This window comes from Numida meleagris, chromosome 2, assembly GCF_002078875.1.
Source record: "Numida meleagris isolate 19003 breed g44 Domestic line chromosome 2, NumMel1.0, whole genome shotgun sequence".
Taxonomy (NCBI): Eukaryota; Metazoa; Chordata; class Aves; order Galliformes; family Numididae; genus Numida; species Numida meleagris.
The window spans coordinates 141,378,533-141,402,879 of NC_034410.1; the positions used below are offsets into that span (position 1 = coordinate 141,378,533).

General features: G+C 37.3%; 1 long non-coding RNA gene and 1 other non-coding gene across 2 annotated transcripts; both read left to right on the forward strand.

Annotated features, from left to right (window-relative positions):
* LOC110393049 lies at positions 2,234–8,660 on the forward strand. The gene is made up of 3 exons (XR_002434762.1): positions 2,234–2,357; positions 7,908–8,128; positions 8,455–8,660. It is a non-coding gene; the product is annotated as an uncharacterized LOC110393049 (long non-coding RNA).
* TRNAN-GUU lies at positions 4,792–4,865 on the forward strand. Its single transcript has one exon. It is a non-coding gene; the product is annotated as a tRNA-Asn (tRNA).

Sequence of the window (24,347 nt, forward strand, 5' to 3'; positions counted from 1 at the left end):
CTCATGAGTTATCTGTTCCATCTGCTTCATCTTGCTTACAACAGCAACACAGCCCATTGACTGTACGGTCTAGTATGATCTCATGTGCAAAACTGTACACTTAAAAAAGAACCAAATGCCTTCTCATGAGTCCTGCTTCACCAGCCCTTTGCCCGACACAGCCCCTTAACTATGGTTATCATTATTTATTGATTCTAATTTGAAACATGCCCTCAAGCATGGTGTTAACTGGATTTCTGAATATCAATGTTCCATCCATAGGATTGTGGCAAACTGAACGCCTTGTTTATACCACCTGGAATATAATAAAAAAAATATCGTTTTTTGATCTGGCTAATGTTGATCATCTTATATTGTTACAAGCAATTATATGGTGTATAATGACACACATTTGTCAAAAAGGAGAAAATGACTGATGTCCATCTAAACTGAAGTTAGGGACACATTTCAGACAGATAGCTTTTTCCTTGCTTTGCTCTATGTGCTTTCCAAAGCATGGTCTAATGTCATAAAAAATTTAAGTAATACAAGCAAATAAGATAGCTGACTATTTCCATGAGAATACTTTGATAGAAGAAAATAATTAATTATCATTTATTTTCAGTGAAACAAACACTTTGGATATCCAGAGAAACAGGCTGGAGTTTAAAGTACACCCACCATGCAAATGGACTGGGCAAGAAACTTGCAAAAAATCTTTTTTGGGGGAAGAAGACAACTTGACAACTTCAGAAAGTTCAGTCACTGAAGTTTAAGAGAAAAAAAAAATTACATGTTTTGTTTTTGTTTTGTTTAACAATGAGGAGTCTCTCAGCCATGGTAGATGATATTTCTATTTACTAGTACAGGGAAACTCTAGGTAGTTGTATGTGAACAAGACCAGATTTAAAAGAATTAATAACATGATCAAATGGTGTTTTCCTCACACTACTGCCATAACAAGAAGGTCTACATTCAAGCTGTGTTGTAGTGAGCTCCACTCTGCTGTTACAGTTGTAATAGCTTACAGTCTATTGCTAAACATAAGACTGCATTCTGCAGTCTTAGTCCTATATCTCTGATAATTGGGAAATATGTGTTAAGTATTTCAGACTCACCTCTGCTTTCTACATAGAAGTGAGGGGGAGAGGGAAAGTGAAATTGGATTTCTGCTAAAACAGTAGGTATTTTTATTTAAGCTTCTCTAGGGCTGTGCTGAGTCACACATTTGTGCTGCTATCTGTAGTAGTAGTAAAAATTCCAATTTTTTTTTAATGTTGTGATGGAGGCTCAGTACAGCTTCACTGTCCCAAAGGATTCCTGGATAAGAATTAGTAATTTCAGTGAGAAGTTTCCAAGCCATCGAGCTCTTCTGGTGACTGACAGCTCATTAGCATAGATGCAGGTCATTCCTTGCCAGTGAATCTGAGTGTCTGGGAATGCTTGAGGGTACACATAGTTTATTGGTGTAGCCACAGTATGCAGACATTTCTCCCTGGATTTCAGATGTCATCCCATCAGTAACTGCATAGAAATATTTGGATTTCTGTGGAAAACAGCAATAATCAACAAAAAAACCCTCAAACCCCATTTTTTGATTGTTTAATATTCCCCAAAAACTTTTTAAATCATTAACTAGAAACATTTACAATATTAAAAAGAAACAAAAAAAACCCACCTACCAACAAACAAATAAAACATAAAAATAGGTAGTTATTTTTTTGTGTATCTTTCAGTCTTGTGGTTAAGGTAAATATTAAAAAGTTTATGAATGTGTTAGACAATATAGTGGCTGTAGATAGTGAAATTGCTAGAATAAACTGGAACCAGTACCCCCAAGTCCTTTTTGACAGGGCTGTGCTCTATACTTTCATTTTCCAGGTTGTACTGGTAGAGGGAGTTACCACAATCAAGATCTTGCACTTGGCTTTGTTGAACCTCATGAGGTTCTCCTGGGCCCACTGCTCAAGCCTGTCTAGGTCTCTCTGGATGGCATCCTGTCTCTCATGTGTGTTGACTGCACCACATAGCTTAGTGTCACCCAGAAACTTGCTGAGGGTGCACTTGATTCCACTGTTGATGTCACTGATGAAAATAGGAAGGATAAAAGGAATATTAGCCACAGGACCCTGTAGAACACCACTCATCACTGATCTTCATTTGAACATTGAGATGTTTACCACCACTCCCTGGGTATGATCTCATAATCAGTTCCTCATCCATCAAACATTCCGCCCATCACATCCATATCTTTCTGACTTGGAAAGAGAGATGTTTTGGGGCACAGTGTCAAAGGTCTTACTGAACTTTGGATAGATGACATCAATGGGTTTTCCCCTGTTTCCTGATGCTGTTTAGTCATCATAGAAGGCTACCAGGTTGGTCAGGCAGGACTTGTCCTTTGTGAAGCTCCCCATCCTGTAATAAATTAGCGTAAAAATTACATTGGGAACATAAGTCCATGGGTGGAAATGGTGCTAAATTGGCAGCTTTTTTTATTTTACTTAATTTTTGTTTATGCCTCTCTACGGAGTATTAGACTGTATGATTGATTGTATGAGCAAAGTAGATAATATTTCTAAAGTAAAGCACAGAATAACTGTAATATTGGTCTCTATCTCTCTCATGGGGGAAAACTTGCCAATTGCAGGCATAGGTCCATTATTGATTAAAGGTGCTTTAAAAAAACAGACCTACATGCTAGTCCATGTTTGAAAAGTTTCCAACTCTTAAAAATGAATTCAACTTTATTTTGATCAATGTAAATGAAAAGGTAACATAAAAAGAAGTATTTTAAATCCAGAGTAGGCATATTGGGAAGATATAGCTTACTTTCGTTGAATTGGTGAAGATTAGACATGTGATGTCTTTATAATCCAAGTTATCTCTCTTGCCCCCAGTACCTTCATTACAATCAGCATGTGGTAGCATATCACACTTCAGGGATATACCAGTCTGCTCAGAGTAGTTAAAGGATCCCTATATTACACTTTAATGTGTTTTGCAGATACTTTCATGCCTCTATAAACTTCACTAATATCTTTAGCATTAGTTAATGGGCCTCCACAGTGCTTAGTAAAGTCACTGTACTGTAGCACACTAACAAATTTGTTATTGGCACCTCTCCTGGTAATGCATCAGAATATCACTGTATCAATCTTCTGAGGTATATAATGCCCATTACTATTTTTTTTTGCAAAAATATATATTTTTAATGTTACCCTTTGTGCTCAGAATGCGACTCACTTCAGAGGGCAAAAGTCTAGTCCTTTGGAGAACCCTTTTTTTTCAAGTGCTGAATTTCCTACTGTCAATGTCTGTGATACTCTTCTCTTTTCAGTATTTACTCAAGGTAAGCATTCTTCTTCTTAAGCATGGGAAAAACAAGAACAAGAACAACAACACCGACAATGACCTATGAAAGTTAATGCTGTCCTGAATACAGGAACATTGAACTGTTCTGCCAATCTGAGTTATAAAAATGGGGCTTTGCACACTCCACCTTAGATTTCTCCTATGCCAGACACTGATTATTGCTTCTTTCCCCTAAATGGCTTGTCATCAGGACTCTTGGTTACCTTTCAGATCTGTGGGCTATGTCAAGAATACTAAATTAAACAGTATGAAAAACATTCATGAACAATGCAATTCTACTGGTTGCATCATCAAAATGTTACAAAGGTCCTTATCTGGTTTTGCCATTGGACAACTGGCACTGCCTGAACAAACTTCTGAGGACAGTTTAGTAGCGTTCATGGATCTGAAAGCATTCCTAAATGTATTTGGATTTGGTTATGCAGTTTTAAAGTCTAACCTTGAGGACACATACCATTCTGTGACGCGTTGCCTTCATACCAGAGAATCACCCTGGAATTTCCATAATACCAGTATTGCTTAAGAGATTTATTAATATGTTCTCCTCTAATTCACTCACCAAAGGTGAATGCTTGTGTTTTTGCCACAATTTTTAAGTGTTTTAATATAATATATACAAATTCTACCAGCTATTATATTGTTTTACTGACAAATGAATGAAATTAAAATTCCAGTAATATTTCAAATAAATCCTGATATTTAAACAGTGACAAGATGTAATGAAGGAGTAGGATGATTTACTAGAATGAGGGTTAGGAGTATGAAAATACTCCAGTCACATAAGCCTCAGTTATATGAACATTTAAATATGTGCTTAAAACAAGATTTGTAAGTGATTTATTTAGAGTCAAAATGAAATCTATGTTGCAGGAATGAGCCTTATTAGCCACTCTCAGAATACATGAGTCTCAGCAAACTGATAGTAGAATAATCCCATCTGGCTCTGTGTTTTGTTTTTTTTTGTTTTTTTTTGTTGTTTTGTTTTTTTTTTGTTGTTGTTGTTTTTTTTTCCCCCCAAAGGACAGTGTAAGAGTTAAGAATCTAAACTGAGGTTTTAGATCTATAGATTACATTTCTTATTTCACTGTAGATTTTCTTTTAGAACACGAGCATTAGCTACTGATCATCACAATAGGAAACACAAGTAGATATTTTGCCAAAACAGAAAAAACAATCTAAAGGCAGCATTTATTTCCTCTAATAACCAGTGAAAGAGGGATCCAGAAAGCTGTCTCAGAAGGAGGATAGAGAAAGATTGATACAGAAAAAAAAATAAGAAAGAAGAGCATACTGAGCTTTCTGGAGCTTGTATATAAGTCAGATTTACACAATGAGGGCTTCTGCATTTTTGGAATTCAGATCAATCATCAGAAAATAGATACCTGGTTGGGTAGATGTTTATATGTTTAAAAAATGACAGGAGGACACAGCAGAGCAGTCTCTGTGGCGCAATGGGTTAGCGCGTTCGGCTGTTAACCGAAAGGCTGGTGGTTCGAGCCCACCCAGGGACGTACTGTTCGGAGGCTGGGCCCTCACGAGTGATGGAGGTTGCTTCCAACATCAGAGTTACTATGGTATCTTTGGGGCTTGATTTTGGAAATCGCAATAAAAAAAGGGAAAAGTTTCTTTGTCTCCTAGAGTGATTTACAATGTTGAATATGCCTGTATCTGTCTATTTATGCAGGCATGATTTGAATTGCCATACTGTTCAGGTAAGCTGATGAAGCTCAGAGTGATACAGAACACTGTAACAGAATGGACCCGTACCTAAACACTCTTGATATAGCTTAGACTTTGAGGTTATCAGGAACTCTGGCTGTAAGTTCCCTGTGCTGAGTGAGGACAGCTGGCTTTCTTAGATTTTGAAATATCTACTTCTCACAAGATTTTCTAAAGAAATGCAGGCCACCTGAAAACCTTGGAGTTCAATATACTTCTTGTTATTAAGGTAAGCACAAGTTACTCCCCTGTTAGCCATTAGTCAATCCACTGTGCCTATCTTGCTTTCTGGTTCCACTTTTGCTGCCTCATTTATTGTGCAGATGACTGATGTCCTATGTATTCTTTCTTCAGTTTTTCTTGATTTTATGATATGACTTCAACTAGTTTATTTTTTCCAGTAATCCAAATTGTCTGTCACAGAGATGTAGTCCTCCATCACTGAAGCAAAAAATGAGTGCTGAATGAGACTTTGAGATTGATCCATCCTGGATACTAGACTTCTCCAATGGAATATGCCTTCTGCTTTGGTCAGACTTGTCATTCTCTCCGTTTTGGGATTTGACCCCTGTGTGCTGGAGCTATACATAGAAAGCAAAAATGCAATGACTAGCTACTGCAGTCTGCTGCACTGCTAGAGACATTTTTGACTGCCATAGACACTGGTTTGTGCTCCTATTGTGAATCAATCACGTAGTAAAGAAAATTTAAAAAAACTGTTTATACAGTCTTTCTTTAGAGGCATTATTTGGCCAGGCAAATTGTGAGATTTCATTTTGAAGACATTTTTTTTCCCCACAGTTAAATAGTTCACTATACTCTTGGATCATGCTGTGTCAGAATTTGGTTAGAAATCTTGTTTTGTTGGATTGGAGGCATTATCTGCTGGAGAGTTGTATTTTGCATGAGATACAAAGCCAAAGCAATATCTCTACTTGCCACTGTAGAATCTTGAACTCCCAACAAAAAATACTTCCAGGACTATGGCCAGAGTTCAGGTTTTTTGCTATTACACTGGGGCAATGCAAATTATTGTTCTGATTTCTACACATCTACTGGATGCAGCATTTATTGTGCAGCATTACAAAGATTCAGTGAATTACAATTCTTCAGTGGAGGCAGTTGAAATGATTCCTGTGTTTTTGTAACCTCTAATGGACTATAAGTACGTGATGTGTTAAAAAATTATTTTAATTATTATATGAAATAACCTTGAAGTTACCTTTTTTTAAAAAAAAATAGATTAAAGATAAAACAAAACAAAAAAAAAGACAAATAAATCAAGGAAAGAAAACAGAGCTTATTTGATTCAAAGTTTTGCAGCCCTTGCTTGATGATGTAGTGTTGGTCCCTTCTTAGGTAATTTGTGCTTGCTGGTCTGGCTGGGGAGTCCAGGAGTACCACTGATGAAACGCAGACAGAAGGCAGTGGGAAAGAACAAGGACTAGAATAACTCCTTTTATGTACTGCTCTGTATGTTCTGTCAGAGTGCATGGGGATGAATACCTCAGGCAGCCAATGAAGAGGTAAACTAGTATTTCCCTGGAAAAACTAATAGAAATAGCCAGTGATGGGGGACTGATCCTGAGACAAATCCTGGTGCAATAGATGAGATTGCCACCAACCTTTGTCATCTCTGCAGTTTTCATCTCTATGGTGCGTGAAAGAGGAAAAATAGATAATATAACAATTTTATAATTACTAGCTGAATTTTTGTTTCCAGCAAGAACACAAGAGGACTGGCTATACAGTCCTACCACTGTCAAAGCTGCTGCTTTGCAAAAAAAGACTGACTGGTCTCTTCTTTTTTACTTGTCTATAAAATCTTCTTGCACAATATAAAGTATTTCTTATTCATCTCTGTCGGAAAAAAAATATGTTGGATTCATATCTAAAAGGAAATCCCCTTAAAAATTTACTAACTCCCTAAGTATTCATATTTGATTATGATGACCCCTCTATCTATACAGTACCTTCACTGTGAATGAAATCAAAACCTCAGGTTAAGCACAAAGGCAAAGAAAGCTGTATAAACTTTGGCATTAAAAAAACCCTACAAAAATAAAAGCAAAATATTTTGTCCAATATTGCAATGCAGAGGGGAAATAATAATAATAAAAAAAGCAATTACCAGAAATGAATGTGTGTTCAGGACTGCTTGCTTCACTGGAAAGTAAAATGGGCCATATCCAGTTCACCCAGCATGTGGAATATATATCAAGCATTACAGTCTGACATCTTATATTGTCCTGGTTGATGAGAGCATTTGTTTAAACAGAAAGGTCATGCCCAGTCATGTGCGCTAAATGTTTAGTGGGTAACGCAAAGTCAACACATTTTTCCACCTTCTTTCTCGCTTTGTTTAGGTAGTAGAACCTAATGCAGACTTGTGGATCAGGATATTGCTTTGATCTAGAATCCTTAGCTGTGGAATAATAAACTTTATTTAGTTTCTGTTCCATAGCAAATAGTATCCCAGCAAAGTATAATCTTACAGAATTTTTTTTATTAGAAGTGTAAATTTCTCAATACATTTTTGTTGACGTAATTGTAGCCTCAAGAAAAAGTTATGATAAGAAACAGTAGGTACTTCTGCATTCCATATATTTCTACACATCTGATTTAGAGGCATGAACTGTTATGTATGCAAACAGAGAAACTGAAAAGCCAGCATCATGGCAGTAAATTATAGTTCCTCCAAATAATGGTACGTAAGAATCAGAGAAACAGCTATTTTTCCCATCCCCACCTAATATTTCTGTTTCTTTTCAAAATATATGGAAAAACCACTGCTAGTAATATGATCCTTATGGCAGTTCTGGTTTCTTTTGCAGAAGTTGGGAAACTGGTGAGATTTGACATTTGAGATGTTGTAATCAAACTGAGAGACCATTTGATTTCTGATGGAGCAGAAATTCCATTTTCTCCAATAACAAGTCCTAGATCCAATGAATTATTATAACCTGAAGCAATTCCAGTTCTGTCACTGATGCTTGAATAATTCTGTGTCCTGATTTCCCCTCCTGTGCTTTTGATCATCTCATCTACTCAAAAGGTGAGTCTGGACTGCCCCGTTATTTATCTGTACAATGTATAGCGTAAGAAAGTTCTGATGACTCCTAGAATCACAGCTCCACTTAGAATTTTAATGGTAACAACTCTGACTTCATTTCTAAATGTTCAAACTCTTGATATAGCAATGTAGAATGGAGGAGTTTTGGTCTTGGCAGATGTGATCAGAGTTCAAATTAGAATTTAAATCTTCATATAAAATGATCATATCAGCCACTTATTAAGATGTCTTTCTATGAGAAAGTCATTAGGAAGCTTACAACACTCTCAGACCTGCTTGGCTAATAAATACTCCTCTTTTTCTCCTAGTGATTACCATCTGTCACCTGAATGTTTTCCCTAGAAAAAGGAGAAAAAAAAAATCCCTTTTTTTTTTTTTCGGTATCAGAATGCAGATACTGTATTTTGTTCCATGTGTCCAATTATTAATGTTTTCCAAATACTTTAAAGACCTCAGCTCTCACAGAAGAAATACAAAGCTGTACAAGTCATCAGTTAAAAAACAAGTAAAAATAATAAAGTATATCCATATTGTAGAACACTGTTTATTGTCTGTTCTTTCTTCCTGTATGCTTTTAGATTTCAGAAAGAATAGAAGTAATTCAGAAGAGTGAGTTGTGGTCAGTGAGCTCTTTTTTGCCTTCTTTTTTTCTGTAGGAAAAACTGTTATAACCTTATATTGATAACAGAAGCCAAGTGCTGGAGAAAAAGCACTAATTAGGTGAAGTCTGGGAGGCTCAGATATAATTCTTATACAGCAACAAGTTTTTCTTTTTCTTAAGATGTAAGGTACTGCTCTTTCCACCATGTGAAAGATTTATCAATATCACCACAGCCTACATCTGTAGAAGACTTAGCCTTCAGCTATCTCGTAACCTTTGGGAGAAACTATGGTGCTGGTCACAGAATCACAGAATTGTTGGGGTTGGAATGGACCTCTAGAGATTACCAAGACCACCCCCCAGCTAAAGCATGTCATGCTTCTTTCTCAACCACGATTTAATAAAATGTTTCCTACAGTAGGCAGACAAGTGTTGTCCCTTATTTCCCACTTCTATAAGATCTGTGGTCCTGAATGCTGCCTCCCTCTTCATGTGATGCTACTAGGCTGCGTGCAGAATGTTCTCTACCGGAGCTGTATTTGAAAGCCTCTGGCCATTGCTGAGCCTTACAAAACAAAAGGGCCCCAAATTTTCTCTTAAAAAAGTCTGAAGTTGTTCTTGGCACAGTTTATGTCAACACAGAATTTCTCATAGTCCCATCAACTATGTAAAAAATTCTCAGTCAGACCACATTATCTGTATGTTAGTTTAAAGACTGGATACTTAGTAGGTAAGTAGACAAGAAGCAAGCTACAGTAATTCTAATACTAATACTGTTACTACTAATGATAAAAATAAAAATATATATTTACACCAACATTAAATATACTTTAAAATTCTGCTATTTAGCTTCTTTTTGGAAGCAAAAAAGCACCATCTGTCCAGCAGGAAATCAATACAGTATGGATTTACTAGGCATAAATTGATCCAAAATGTTTTCTTCAATTCAGGAACAAAAACTTTCATAAAGTTTTCTTCAGTAAATACCACTAGGCATCTCAGCAGCTCTAGGGCAGAAGATTATATATAAAGGAAGTATTAGACTCACTGATTTGTTAGTAACAGTAAAAAGAAAAATAATTTTAAAAATGGATATATGATTTAATTTTGATGAAAGCTGGGAAGAAAATGATGAAGATGTTTGAAGAAGCTAACTTACTGGCTCTGAATTTTTTTTCTGTGGTTCCTTTGATATGTTCATACCGTTGTTGGCAAAGCTAAATATTAAAGCAGATCCAATTAGCAGTATAATATTCATTTATCAGGAAAGGTCACGTAACAAGCCCACACTTGTCAACAGAAAGGTGAACGTTGCCTAATTCTGTACAAAACTGATTTTTCAAAAAAAAAATAATAACTGCAGACTGCAGTTATTAGATTTATACTGTCTTTGATTGGGTCAAAGGCTAGGAACAAGGACTTGTCAACGAAGAATATAGTGGGTTTCTAATGTCAACATTGAAAACCGTAGCGCTCATTAAAAGAAAAAAAACCTCTTTCAGGCAAATATAAGGTGCTCTGAGTTTTTAATTAAGTTATAAAAACATCTCATTTATAATAAAGGAAGAAAAAGGAAAAATTTAAATTGCTAGTGTCTATTTATGCCGATTATGTGCTACATTCTGTTATTCATTTGACATATCAATATATTCTTATTCATCTCAGTTATTAAATTCAGTGGGACTACATAGTAAAGCACTTCTCAGTCTCAGAAAGGGTGATGTGTCTTGTCCAGTGAAATAATTTGCAGAATAACATACTGATATTCCAAGAGGCTGTCAGAAATTACTGTATAGAACTATAAAGAAGGGAGGCCAAAACCTCAGTAGAAGCAGAGCTATTAGCTGGACATTGATACGTAGACACATACACAGCTCAGGAGCTGCTTTGGAAACTAACAGTGGTAAATAAAAAGGGGAATGAATTTATTTGTGCTTTAAGCTTAGAGTCTAAGATAGTAACTAGTATGACTAGATGTAATTGAATCAAATCACGTACTAAAATAAATTTTCACTTGATTAATTGTTCTCATCTGGAGCCCTTAAAGTGTCTGGTGATGAACAAATCTCAGCATGCACATAGTGTGCACGAATGCAGAAATTTGCTTTTATTGAATTCTTGACATAAGCCTCAGAACCATAATGATTCACAAACTAGACAAGGAATTCAAATAGGAATTTGAGCTTTGCAGGAACACCTCCCCATGTCCGCATGTCAAAGTATTCTTCATATGAACAGTGCTAGAGGCTATATGTGTCACACACAGTGAAGCTAGCTTTCTCCATTAAGGTGAATTGTATCCATTTAAGTATGTATTTAATATATTTTGTTATAGACATAACTGAATGTTTTGGATCGTTGATCTTATAATCACAAAAATGTTTTCTTATTGATGGTAGGTGTGAAAGGAGATACTCCTTCAGAACAGTGGCCTGTCATATTTTCAGTGGAAATCTTTCCACTATTTTTGGTTACCGTTGTGTGAAGTCAGCTCTCAGGTGTTCTTAGTTGAGCAAGGTTCAAGTTGTCATTCTTCATATAATGGCATAACACCATGGAAGGCAGATCAGGAAAAAAAAAATAGTCATCACCATTCTCTAAGAGTATTCAGGTGACACGAAATTACAGATAAAGATGATTAAGGGACAAGAGCACTTCTCCTATGAGGAAAGGTTGAGAGAGCTGGGACTGTTCAGCCAGAAGAAGAGAATGCTCAGTGAAGATCTTACCAATGTCTTTAAATACCTGAAGAGAGGGTGCAGTAAAGATAGAGACAGGCTCTTTAAAGTAGTGCCCAGTGCTAAGAAAAGAGGTAATGGGCACAAAATAGAACACAGGAGACTCCCTCTGACCATCAGGAAACATTTCTGTACTATGTGGGGAACTGAGCCCTGAAACAGGTTGCCCAGAGAGGTTGTGGTGACTCCTCCTTGGAGATCTCCAAAAGCCACCTGGACATGGCCTTGTGCACCCTGCTCTGGGTCTCCTTGCTTGAGCATAAGTTCGACCAGAGAAACCCAGAGGTCTCTTCCTACCCTCAATCATTTTGGGATTCTGTGATAAAAGAACTTTAGCTGATGTTGTAATCAATAAACAGAAATATATTCCTTTCACCAATTGATTTGTTCCATCTAAGGTACAAAATAATTATTTTCTAAAAGTCTGTTTATCATTAATGACTAAATTGTGAAACCAGAAGAGTAGCTTAATAGTTCAAGTTGTTGAGGTGAATCCCATATTTGAGCTGAAGGTGCTGTAGACCCTACAGAACTATCTGGAGTCTCGCTCAAATAAGAGATATCCTAATAAACCAAGGATACAAGTAATGTTTAACATGCATTAAAATGGAAAAAACATATAACGGAACCTTACATGGAACCCATTGCAAGAACAAGATCAAATTAATGTTGTACTATTTGATGACTGCACCAATTGACGGTTCATAATTCAAGATTTCTAGGAGTGGTTGTACAGGAAATGGACAAGGGTTGAATAGTTTGAATCCTCTAACTTTAAAGAAAGAAATGGGAGGAAGTTAGTTTCATATTTTGATTTAGTCAAATGTAAAATTTGATTTCCCTGAGAAGTGGTGGGATTATTATTGATTCAATCATTGGGTAATCTTATATAGCAATTTCACACAGTATAACCTTTGGAGGCCCAAAACTCTATTTTTGAGCAAAAAATAAAAAATAAAAAAGGAAACTAGTGTAAATAGGGGAAAAGAGCTACCATCTGCCTCCTTGCTTTAAATAACCTGTCTTGCTGGTGACAGCATTTCATAACATCAAATGTTTCTGCGATGGGAGAAATAAAAAAAGTAAGGAAAATAAACAAACAAACAAACAAGTCTGACACAATTTTTCTTAGTCAGTCTCCGTACTTATACATGGTTTTAAAAAGATTATTTTAATTGCCTACCACAGTCAATCTAAGATATGTTAACATATTCATTCATTCCACATATTATGCATTCATTTAGCCTAAACTTTTCCTTCCCTATAATATCTTCCAAAGGATGCAGAGTAAATGAGTTCTTGATAATAAGACCTAATAAAACAGTGCATGTGAGAATATTATGGACAGATTATTCTTTTTCAATTAAATTATCTTTCCATTAGAAGTGTATCTGTTGGATATTTTTCACTTCAGTTTTAATGTGCTCCATTTATTTATTTAATGAAGATGTGGATGACAATGCATTTGCTCTAAATTTTAGTTTTCATAATGGAGTGGCCTTTTCAGACCTCAGCAGAACCCATAATTTCCTGTGCTGAGAGTTGTACAAACATCCAGAATTGAGATTGCTCTTGTTCTGATTAATTTAATATCTAACAGATAAGCCAGATGTAGGATACACCTACATAGGCTCTTGCTCTCTGAGCAGACATGAGCTCACTCTATTTGCATCTGAAGCAGATGGAAATTTTCTCTGCCTGAGCTCCACGTTAACTAGAAGCTTCGTGAATACAAATAACGTGGTGCTTAGTCCAAGCTACCAAGTGCTGATGAAAGATATTATATCTTAACTTCTGCTCTGAGTTTCCCCACAACATCTGCTCAGGAGTATAGACAAAATGAGCTCTAGCATTTCTGAAAAATGTTATATAGTTATTTCTGAAGAGTAGAAGACAGCAGTATGGAAGAGGGTGATAAGATTTTTGTGGATGTCTGGATGGGCAAGATAAAAAGCAGGAGTAAAATTCTCTCAGGGAAGAAACCAGAAATTCAAGTACAATGTCCAGGCAAAGGCAGCATCAGTTTCTTTGAGTTTAGTAGAGTTAATTATGAATGAGAGTCATTTAACTCATTGTGTGAGCATTTAGCTGTCTAATAGTCAGCTTTATTAACTGAGCTTATTCACTTTTATTCTCTCTCCAGTGAATAGAGGAAAGAAGACATTCCCAGTCAAGTTATCTCCCCAGTTACCTCAGACACTTTATGATGGACCAAATAACCTGTGGACAGCACTTATCTCTCCCCACTGACTAGTGAGAAAACCTAGTGTACTTGTTGTACTTGTCATTTTCAGGTGCATACAACTCACTGAGATTAATCTTACTTCACAAAACTGTTTCCCCACACCTTTGAAATTTTTGATGTTTTCTCTGTTCTTACCTGAAGCTCATCAGACAGCTAATATAGGATGTCATTCGTTATTTTTACTCTGTCAATATCCTTACTTTCTGGATTTTTTATCCTATTTTCTGCTGCTCTGCTCTTTAGATTCCCAGTCACTTCCCTCGTCGTTCAAAAAAATCAAGCTAGAATGGTGAGAAAAATAAAAGTGATTAGAAATCCATTTTACACTCACCCTCACTCCAAGCTGAAATTACCCTGTTCACTGAGGCACAGGTGGTGATTTTCCTAACTTGATTTGGTCATTAAAAATCCTCTAGCTGCTTCAATACTTTCTCCCCGAGGCCCCCATCAACACTTTCTTCTCCAGTGATTAGAATAGAGCCGATTGGCCCTCTGAACTTATTACAACCCTTTTTCTAATGATCTCATAATGACTGCAAACCTGAGTCCAGCAACCTGACAGATAATGATGTCAATTATGCTGAACAGAAATGATGGCTTTAAATTTAATCTACTGGATTTGGATCAGGGTGGGGGTGTGTGCTTATTTATAGTTTCACTGACTAACTCTGTCATATTTCAAAATGTCAGTAAAAGTAAAAATGGAGGTCGGAGAACATGCAAAAAAAGAGGCTGGTTATGGGGTCCTTGATATGTTTTTGAAAGAGAGTTAGTTGTTCTTCCTTTCGTTCTTCCCTAAGAAGCTTCAAGTGGTTTTAGCCTCTTGAAGTACGCCACTGAGATTTTAAAACTTCAGTCACCTTTTTTTCCCAGCGGACTTCCCAGGCTTGTAGCTGTATCATCAGCCAGTGCCAGTGAATTTGCTTTTAATGCCTTTTATCCATAAAGGCATTCACAGGAAAGTTCCAAATTCCTCTTGTTATAAACAGCAAACACAACTGTTACTTGTTTCTTTTGTTTTTATTGTACCACAAAAGCGTTTGAGGAAAAATTAAGACAGATTTAATTTTCAGTGCATAACAACTCAAAATTTGCTTAGCTTTCTTGGAAGACTACTGTGATTTGCAAGTATGGTGCTCATATCAGGTGTGCAGGCTAGAGCTTATTCTGAGTTTAGGAAATCATATTTTGAGTTAGGAAATCACTTTGAGTTAGGAAATCATATCACACCACCAGTGTTTAACTAACACAGCCTATTTAACTATCTTAATTTCCTTTTATTGCAAGGTCACCCATCTAGTTGAAGCCAATTGATTTCATCTATTTGGATTTCAGTAAAGCTTTTGATGCTGTTTCTTACAGTATCCTTCTGGATAAAAGTCCAAGATGCAACTAGACAAAATCATAATGCAATGGGTGATTGTCAGCAATTAGCTGACAGGTTGGGCTGAATAGGTTATAGTAAATGGGGTTAAATTAGGCTGGCGGACAGTCACTAGTGGGCTTCCCTAGGGCTCTCTTTTGGGGCCAGTTCTCTTTAATGTTTTAATTAATGCCTTGGATGTAGGACTAAAAGGAATTTTGAGCAAGTTTTCTAACAATATTAAATTGAGAGGATCTGTTGACTCCGTCAAGGGTGGAAAGGCCTTGCAAAGTGATTTAGACAAATCAGAGAGCTAGGCAATCAGCAACCACATGAAGTTTAACAAGCAAGTGCTGGATTCCGCAGGGGTAACTTACCCTGGCTATAATTACAGTCTAGGGGATGAGATGTTGGAAAGCAGCCATGCTGAAAGGGATCTGAAGGTCTTGGTTGACAGCAAGTTGAACATGAGTCAACAGTGTGCCCGGCAGCAAGGAAGGCCAATTGTATCTCGTGGTGCATCAAACACGACATTGCTAGCTAGTTGAGGGAAGGGACTGTCTTGCTCTACTCTGTGCTGCGTGGCTTCGTCTTGAGTACTGTGTGCAGTTTTGGGCACCACGATACAAGAAGGACATGGAGCTCGTCTCCAGCAACTCACCTCCTAACTTGTACTGATGCATGCAGTTATTTCTCCCAAGTGCAAGACTCTACACATGCTCTTGTGAAACCTCATCAGGTTCCTCCCTGTCCAACTCTGCAGTCTGTCCAGGTCTTGTTGAATAGTAGCACAGCCTTCTGGCGTGTCCTAAGTCACCTCGAGTTAGTACACATATCATATCATGCAGTCATTGTCAGAAGAGAAGACCATGTTCTTGACCAGCTTTTTCTTCACTAATCCAAATTTTCTTTAGTCTTGTTTGTTACCACCTTCCCATGTTCCCAAGAAAATAGTAACCTCCTAACTCATTGCATTATGACAACCTTCAATGAGCTGTTCTTTTTAGAACTCAGAGATTGTGTTCCTCACTTCTAAAATTTAATAATTTTCTATCAGAATATGAGTATGTCCCAAAGTAGCTAAAGGGCTTCTAGATTCAGTGCATTTTTGCATTATAGTTTTGTGGGAGAAAGTGAACTCTGAGCCCTGCACAAAGGAAACCGCAGTCTCAGAGATGCAAAGAAATCAATGATCTGGAGAGGGACAACTGTGTGAGGGGAATAATGGCATTACTGAAGAGGAAATGTGCTTTGGAGTAGTGTTTCAATAAAAGTCTGGACCTGGGTAACGTGTAAATTACATTTGTTTATTTCTAACCAGGAATGACCAGAAGGCAACAGTCTTTCTAACTGACATACCACAATGCCATTTCTAAAAAGCACTGTGTGTACTGCAGCCAGTTCGAGGAGTGGGAATAAAAAAACACCTGTAATCAATGCAAATAGCTGCATAATATTATGTAGACTGGTCTGGTACATAGTGCAATAGACAGAAGAGCTCTTATTGTTTTCTTTAAAGTTAGAGGAAGCATGAATTCAGGTGGTAGAGCTGTATCCCAAAGGATGATACACATTTTATTATTTTTTGCATATTGTGGAAAAAATGTATGTATTTTACAAAATCAATTACTTTTTACTGGGCTTTTGGATCTAATAATTTGTATTGAATCATAAGTGGTGCTCTTTATATGATTTACTGGTGGCACATGTTTGCAGATTAATATTTAAATAGTGTTATTTATGGTAGCATTGGAAATATACTAGTAATGATCTCAGTATTTTCTGGTAGAGAGATGGTGAGAAATCCTGCTCAGGGATAAACTCAGAAATCAGAACTGAAAAATAAGTTATTGAGCCATCCTACTGTAATGTCATCTCACTATAAATGTCAGATTTTTCTTTACAGTGCAGATATTACAAGTTTTAGCACAAAGGGTGACAGTTTCCAATATTGATACACAGCACTCTGAGATGATGCTACCTGTTTTAGGGAGCAACACCTTTTTACTGCTGCTGCGTCATGCTTGTCCTCTATGCCAGCTCCACCTTGTGATGCCGAGTAGAATTTGTTCAGACTGAGTGACTTCTTACTGAGATTAGTGCAAAATACAAAAAAAGAAAAAAATCCATGGAAAAAACAAGGAGGGGTTGGAGTAATGGGTGTGCTAAAGATTGAGATTTTAAGTGCCATTTTCATGCTTGCTGTGCTGTGTAGCTGCAACCAGACCGCTAGTCACAACTATGTCTCTATTGCATTGCCTGTGAATGAGAAACTTAACATTTTTCTCTCTGAATCTTTCCTAGAGATTAATGGGTGTTGCAAATGTTCAGATAATTTCACTGAACTCATGAATTTTCACATATGTTGTCTGCAAGTTATCCCTTAATAAAACAAACAAGCAAAATAAAATGAAATCATTCTTCTGCTGCACAGTTCATATATAGATAAAGGTAATAAAATGGCATTTTATCTAAAAGTATTTTCGTTACTATTAGATCTCTTTAGACTAAGATTACTCTGATTCCTTACTGTATCTTCATCTTTATTTCATGCTCCATAAAACATCACCAAACGTGGATATCGGTAGAACGGATGTTTGGATATTTTTGTGTACAGCTTCTTTTGTTAGTGATTCCAAATCTATAATCATTTATTTTTTTTTTAAATGTGAATCTCCTTTTGTTTATTTTTTGTTGATTTTCTTCTTTCATGCGGATGCTTAGAACTAGCGATAAGATTCTAACCACATTCTGAGTCACAATCAGCTTCCTGTTCAAAATGTTGTGCCTGCGCCCAGAATACCATTGAATGCTTTGTACTCTTGTAACACATTCACGCACAATTTGCTCTTCATTACTACCTCTCAGTGCTTCACTACAGCAAACACACTGACTCAGAAAGTGTCTATACGTGGGCTTCAGTGCTTTGGATTTTATAACAACTCTAACTACTGCAGGAAAATCATTTTATGGAGAAGTCCCACTTTAAACCACTTTATTTCAAACAGCACAGTGCAAAGACAAGGTATGGAACATGCAGTAACTATTGTAGCACTCCAAAGGGAGAGGTATTTAATTTCCATCTTACATTTAATTGATTAAGAGTCGCACTTGCTGCTGAGAGGCATGGTGAAAATGGAATTGACACTGAAGGAAATAAATACAACCAAAGATATATCTCTAATACCAATGCTTTTATTTTCTCTACATGCAGTTGTATCTTTTGTGTGATGGACAGGAGAATTACTCTTTCCATCGAGAGAAAAAGATATATAGCAATAGTTATTAAAGAGCAACAGGGGAAATAGATATCACATACTAAATGCATCCAGCACACTCATATTGTTGGGAAAGAAAAGTAAAACTTTAGGTACCAGGTGTGACTAATGTTTCAGCTCAGTTGCTGTGCCCATTTCACTTAATATTTTATTACCAGACAGAATAGCTTTTTGTCTTTTGAAAACTACAGAAAGTTATTATTTTTCCTATAAGCCATAAATTCGATCAGGTTTAGAAATAGGCTTGTACATCTCTGAGAATATGACTAACAATGATATTGGTTTTCTCATAGCTTAAAAAATAGTTGATTATTATTTATTATTCCCTCTGTTAAAAACTATCAGTTCTGGACTTTGAAAGTAAAAAAAAAAACAACGTGGTCATTTTAGAAATACATAAAAAAAAGATACAACCCAGAGAGTGCAAAGATGAAACATAACACAGGATACAAATATGACAGATGGTGGGAACACAAGCCACCAAGAGGACAACAACTACTTGTGTCATAAACAGCAGTTGTGACCCACCAGCTGCCTACCTACTGTCAGGAGTAATTCATAGTTGCCCTGACAGAGATTGGAAGAGGAAAAGGAGTGAGGGGGCTGTTGGCTAGAAGTATGACAAAAACACCTGAGTGGGAGTTTTAGATTCTTAGCGTATCCCTTGGGCAAGGCATTGAATAGAGTTATACATCATCCCTTCTCAAGACCATCCTTGAACTGACTTGCTTTTCATGGTTTTGTTTTCTCTTGACTCCCAATAACAAGACAGTATTATTTATAAAGGACATGAATATAAAAAATACATTCTGGAAATTCTTTATTAAACAATCATAAAATATACTTCCAGTGTGTGAGAAACTGGACACCTATAACCAACAATGGACAGTGCAAGGTTTTGTAGAATGAAAGTGTCTTCATTAAAGGTACCTGGTCAAAGGCATTTTCCATTGCAAGAGGGGATAATAAGAAAGGAAGGCAGTGATGGGAGTCAAGTTTGGTCAGAGACACTCTTCTAAGAGAGCATGAGAGTGTGTGGGCGTAGTGATCAGAAAAATCAATGTGATGGAAAAGGCGTTACAGAAAAGGTGCTTTGTTGAGCTGGTAGAAAGACCAGCACAACAGAAAGGTGCTACAAAGGAAGGGAAGTAGGTCGCTCACACATATCAGAAGATTCTAGGTTTGCAGGGAAAAGCTCCACCAAGGAGAAATCTCCAGAAGGATCCTTCCTTAGCGGCAGTCAGCCCTTAGAGGGGTGGAGCTTGGCTTCTTCTGGTCACACAGGTGAATTGCCTTCACCTGTGCTCCCAGGGCTGACTGGGTCTTTTCTCCAGGTGCTCAATCAGTGGTTCAGGCCGTGACTCAGCAGTTCCCATACAGTGGGAATTTTTAATCCAGCAGGATTATCTGACTGAAGACTTCTAAATTGGGAGGCAATGACCAGAAAAACCTGGTTAGTCGTACCAACTGATAAAGAAGGAGAAGGAAAATGGAAAGTCGATTTAAGCAAGATTGTCTGAATGAGGATCTTTGGATCAGGATGATAAGTAAAGAAGGGGAAATCATAAGAAAAATGCGGAGACACAAACCTTACAATGCAAAAATTGAGACAACAACAAGGAATGAACTCCCAGGCACACTAGTTAATGAGTTACCAAAATACAGGTGCCACTTCCCAAAAGATCAACCTGGTCTTTGCAGCTGATAAGATTGTGAACCACAGGGACCCAAACAGAGGGGCCATGCTGGTACTCAAGAGATCCACTAATGTGCATGATTGTGAACCTCTTTCTCTACCAGCAGGAGAGGAGGAGGGAATCTCTGCTGTCTATGTCTGTTTTACCTGAGTCCTGTGTGTAAGAGCCATTGAAAGCAGCCAGTGGCAGGGCCAGCCTGTGTGACTGGTCATGCCAGTATCCTGTCTGTATGCCTCTGGGATGCTTCTTAACTTTGCTACCAGTCAGATCTGCAAAGGAGAAAGTGGAGGCTGTGTTCCCCAGCCTAGGCAGAGACCCCAGATCTCCAGGCACCAGGTTCACCCCGTAGGCCTGACAGCAGTGGTCCTAGGCAGGAGCAGCTGGTGAGGCAGCCATGCTCTGTGGCCTTAACCTTCCTTAACAGACAGAAACTGGAAACTTGAGGAAGCAAATGTTGCTACATTCACTGCAATTCAATCACCTCATGGTCTTTGCCCTTTCCCACATTACAAATACAAATATGCCACTGTGTAAAAAAATCACAAGAGATCACAGATGTCAGTATACTTCAGTGCATGCATGTTTGTATAGGTGCTTATCCAATACTGCCCTGATTGTGGCTGGGTAGTGTCAGAGACAATCTAGCAAATGGCTCTCTACGCAGTCTTCCATGTTGACCTTAGAAATTGAAAGAACGTATGTGGAACTTACTTAAAACAATTTGTGGTTGAGAGTGTCTCATGCCATTTGTCAGCAATGACAAAAACAAATTTCCTTCCCACATGCACACCAGCAGCTAATGACTTCTTCCCTCCACAAACAGTGAGCAATTATACCTTAAGCCAAAAATAAGAGCAGCTTATTAACACAAAAGAGAAGCCAATGACCACAACTTATTCTTGTGTGGCTTTGCCTTGTGGGATGATAACTTTCTGAGACAAGCTGCCCTGGGAAGCTTGATCTCCTTGACAGTTAACTATTTAGTATTGCAAAGGAAGTGAAAAAATGAACTGGAATATGCATGCAGAAACTCCCAGTGTCTGATCATGCAGCTCCCACACACTGCCTATTGTCAGCAGGGAAACTGACCCCTGCAAACCTGCCTGTTGGGAAATGTGCTTACACTGTAGAATGAGTATTTGGGAACTGTATTTTCTGGAGCATGAAAAAAGTAGGAAAAAGGCTGCAGAATCCTATTCTACTACCATCCTTTTCTAAGTTCAAAGGCCAGATCAGAAAAGCATTTTAATGTGATGTGAAGGCTGAATGCTTTTTTATTTCTGATCTTCAGCACTTCGGAAAAAGAAGGGAAAAAAAAATGTGGAAAAAGAAAAAGGGAGAAAAAAGCTAATTAAGGGTCACTAAATATACTAAATATAAAGACACTACCTTTGCTTGGGACTTCCTTGATCCACAGTACATCAATGAAGGACAGAAGAAAATACTGGGAATAGTACCATTATGTCACAAATCAAGAAATGTATGTTGGGAAGGACCCCATGGAGTCATCTAGTTCAACCCTCCACTTAGGGTGGGGCTACTGTCCTCACTGGGTCAGCAGAGGATAGCATAGCCATATTTAAAGAATTTCAAAGAGGGAGATTCCATAATGATGGATGTTTCATCTAAGAAACCAATCTAATATGATTATCCTTACATTCTCACCTTCTGTTCTTATTTACTATTTGGATTCCATCAATAGCAATGAGTCTTAACAGCCCCAAAGATTCTCATAACCTTTGTCTTCCTAATCAAAAACTCTTTTTATCCTTAAAAAACACTAAACTTCAGTTGTTCCTTTAATAGAATCTGAGTGCAAATCATTATTCTGAGACCTGTCTAGAAATAGCCAGTAATTTGGGCTCCTGTTATTTTTTCCCTCCTGTATTCTTCAAAGGGATACCCAGATGATTCCAATAATAACAGCTTAAGTAAATAAATAAAAGCCACCTCTAGCAATAATCATTCAGTATTTCCTATGCTGTGAATATTTAGTGGTGGAACTGGGATAAATGGATCTTTCAGTTAAATTAAAGTACATGGTTTGTTGCATCTGTGAATTAGTGGCATAAAGGTAACTGAGGCAGGTAAATGCTGAATAAAACTGGATGATGTACATTACAGAATGAATTGCATTGGTTAGCAAATAGTCTTTATATGAGGGTGCCCACTGAGCAAAGATCCCAACTAGCACTTAAAATTAATTGCTACAGAACCTGAATTGATAATCAGTATGGGTATGCTAGAAGCAATGGAAGTACCATGATTTGGGCTGCTTAGTAAAGAATAACTGATGCCTTAAAACAGAACATTGTTCTGTAAATGCTGAACATCTGTGTTCTCCCTGTGACTGCCACAATTGAATTGAAATTTCCTTCCTTTGAGCTCCAGGATATATTTAAATTGGGTGATTAGACCTTCCATCTACACCACATGTATATAAATCTCAAAGTTTGGAATCTAAACTTCTCAGTTAGTTAAGGCCATACTCTACACCTGGGTCAAGGTACTAGCCCAGCACAAAGCCTTGCTGAATTTAAAGGAGCTTTTGGGGAATGCCTGTGATGTTTTAACTCAGATATTCTTAATGAAACTCATCTTAGGGATCATCATTGTCCTACAACCCCCAAGGAAACTCGAATTTACCATCAGTAAAGTTTTTCAGACTTACAGTTTAATTCCAAGTCACAATGTAGCCATTCCTGTCACAAGTTTGCTGTCACAGATACCATAATTCTTTGGTTTTACAAAGCATCATTGTCCTGTAACAATTTTCAGGCCTAAGTACAATGGACTCCAATTGCTAAGGCAGAGCAGGAAGTCCAATAGAATAAACAACTGGAGATGATTAAATATTGCTTTAAATAACAAGCTGAACAAACTCATTTTTATGATCACAAGAGAGACTCCCTGATTCAAACTTTTACATAATCTCAACTTTAGATTAACTCCACTGTTTTCAAAAATTTGTCTGGTGCAAGAATCTTGCTGAAATGTGTCTTGCAATGCAAAGGCATAAATTGTTCATTTTAGAGGAAGTCCAACTAAACTTAAAGAAAAGGATCATTGAAGACATATACTGGGATCGTAAGCTCACCTATATAAACTCCTGCTCAAAGAAGGGTCAGCTATGGGGTCTGACCACGTTGCTCAGGGTTTTATCCAGTATGACCTTAAGAACCTCCAAAACCTCATAGTCTCCCTGGTAACAGTTCACTGCTTAACAGTTCTTCTGAGGAAAGGCCTTTTCTATATCCAGTGTGAGCTTCCGTCATATTTCAGCTTATGCCTGTTGTCTCCTCATTCTCCCACCAAGCAAGGTGGTGAAGATGAAAGATGAAGATGAGGAAGTCATCAAGAAGATGAAACCTGGTTTCATCTTCTTGATGACTTCCTCATAGTTTCCAGGGTAATGTTGTTAGGCTCCCCAAATCTATCCCTTCTCTAGGCTAAACAACATCCAGTTCATCAGCTTCTCCTCTCTGGGCAAGTGCACCAACTTTGACCAATACTATGATACTCATTTAACTTTTTATAGTTTATTAGATGTCTTTCTTGTATCATAGGAGACAAAACTGGACACAGTATTTTAGGTGTGGACTGATTCTGATTATCAATTATATTCAGATAATCAATCAGATCAATCAATTTCTGATTATCAATCACAAATTTTCATGTGATATTAGCCTAAATATTCATCGTTGAGGCACAGTTTGGAGCTGTCTCTAACTCTCTGGAAAATGGTGGGAGTTTGCAAACAGCAGATCATCTGCCTTGGATACCTCTGTTACAGACCTCTCTGTCCACAGACTGCATAAAGCAGTAGAGTCTGTAAAGCCTGGCACTTTAGTTTTGTCTGGATGGTAAATTACTCAGTGGTTAGAGATAAGGAAGATGAACATTATACATGTAGGCTACCCCATAATGTCCAGTCAGATCTGATTCTTCAAGTAAAAGTTGAGGCAGCATCTGAAAGCTTATAATGGCACACTTTGCTCTTGGTCTATTTCAAGAATAACAAGAGGCTGTTAGTTTCCAGAACTGTTGAGCATGAGCCTTTCGCTAATGTAAAGCTGATTTGAAAATTAAAAAGGTATTTTCTCTCTCATTATTATTATTATTTTTTTTTTTCAAATAAAGGGATTTCAACTTTTAAGTCATTACCAGAAAGGAATTTGTGTCTCTAGTGATATGGAAGGAAAACCCAGATTAGCAAAATATCATTTATCATCTACAAAATCTTTTCTATATCTGAGACTCCAGATCTCTGTAAAATAAA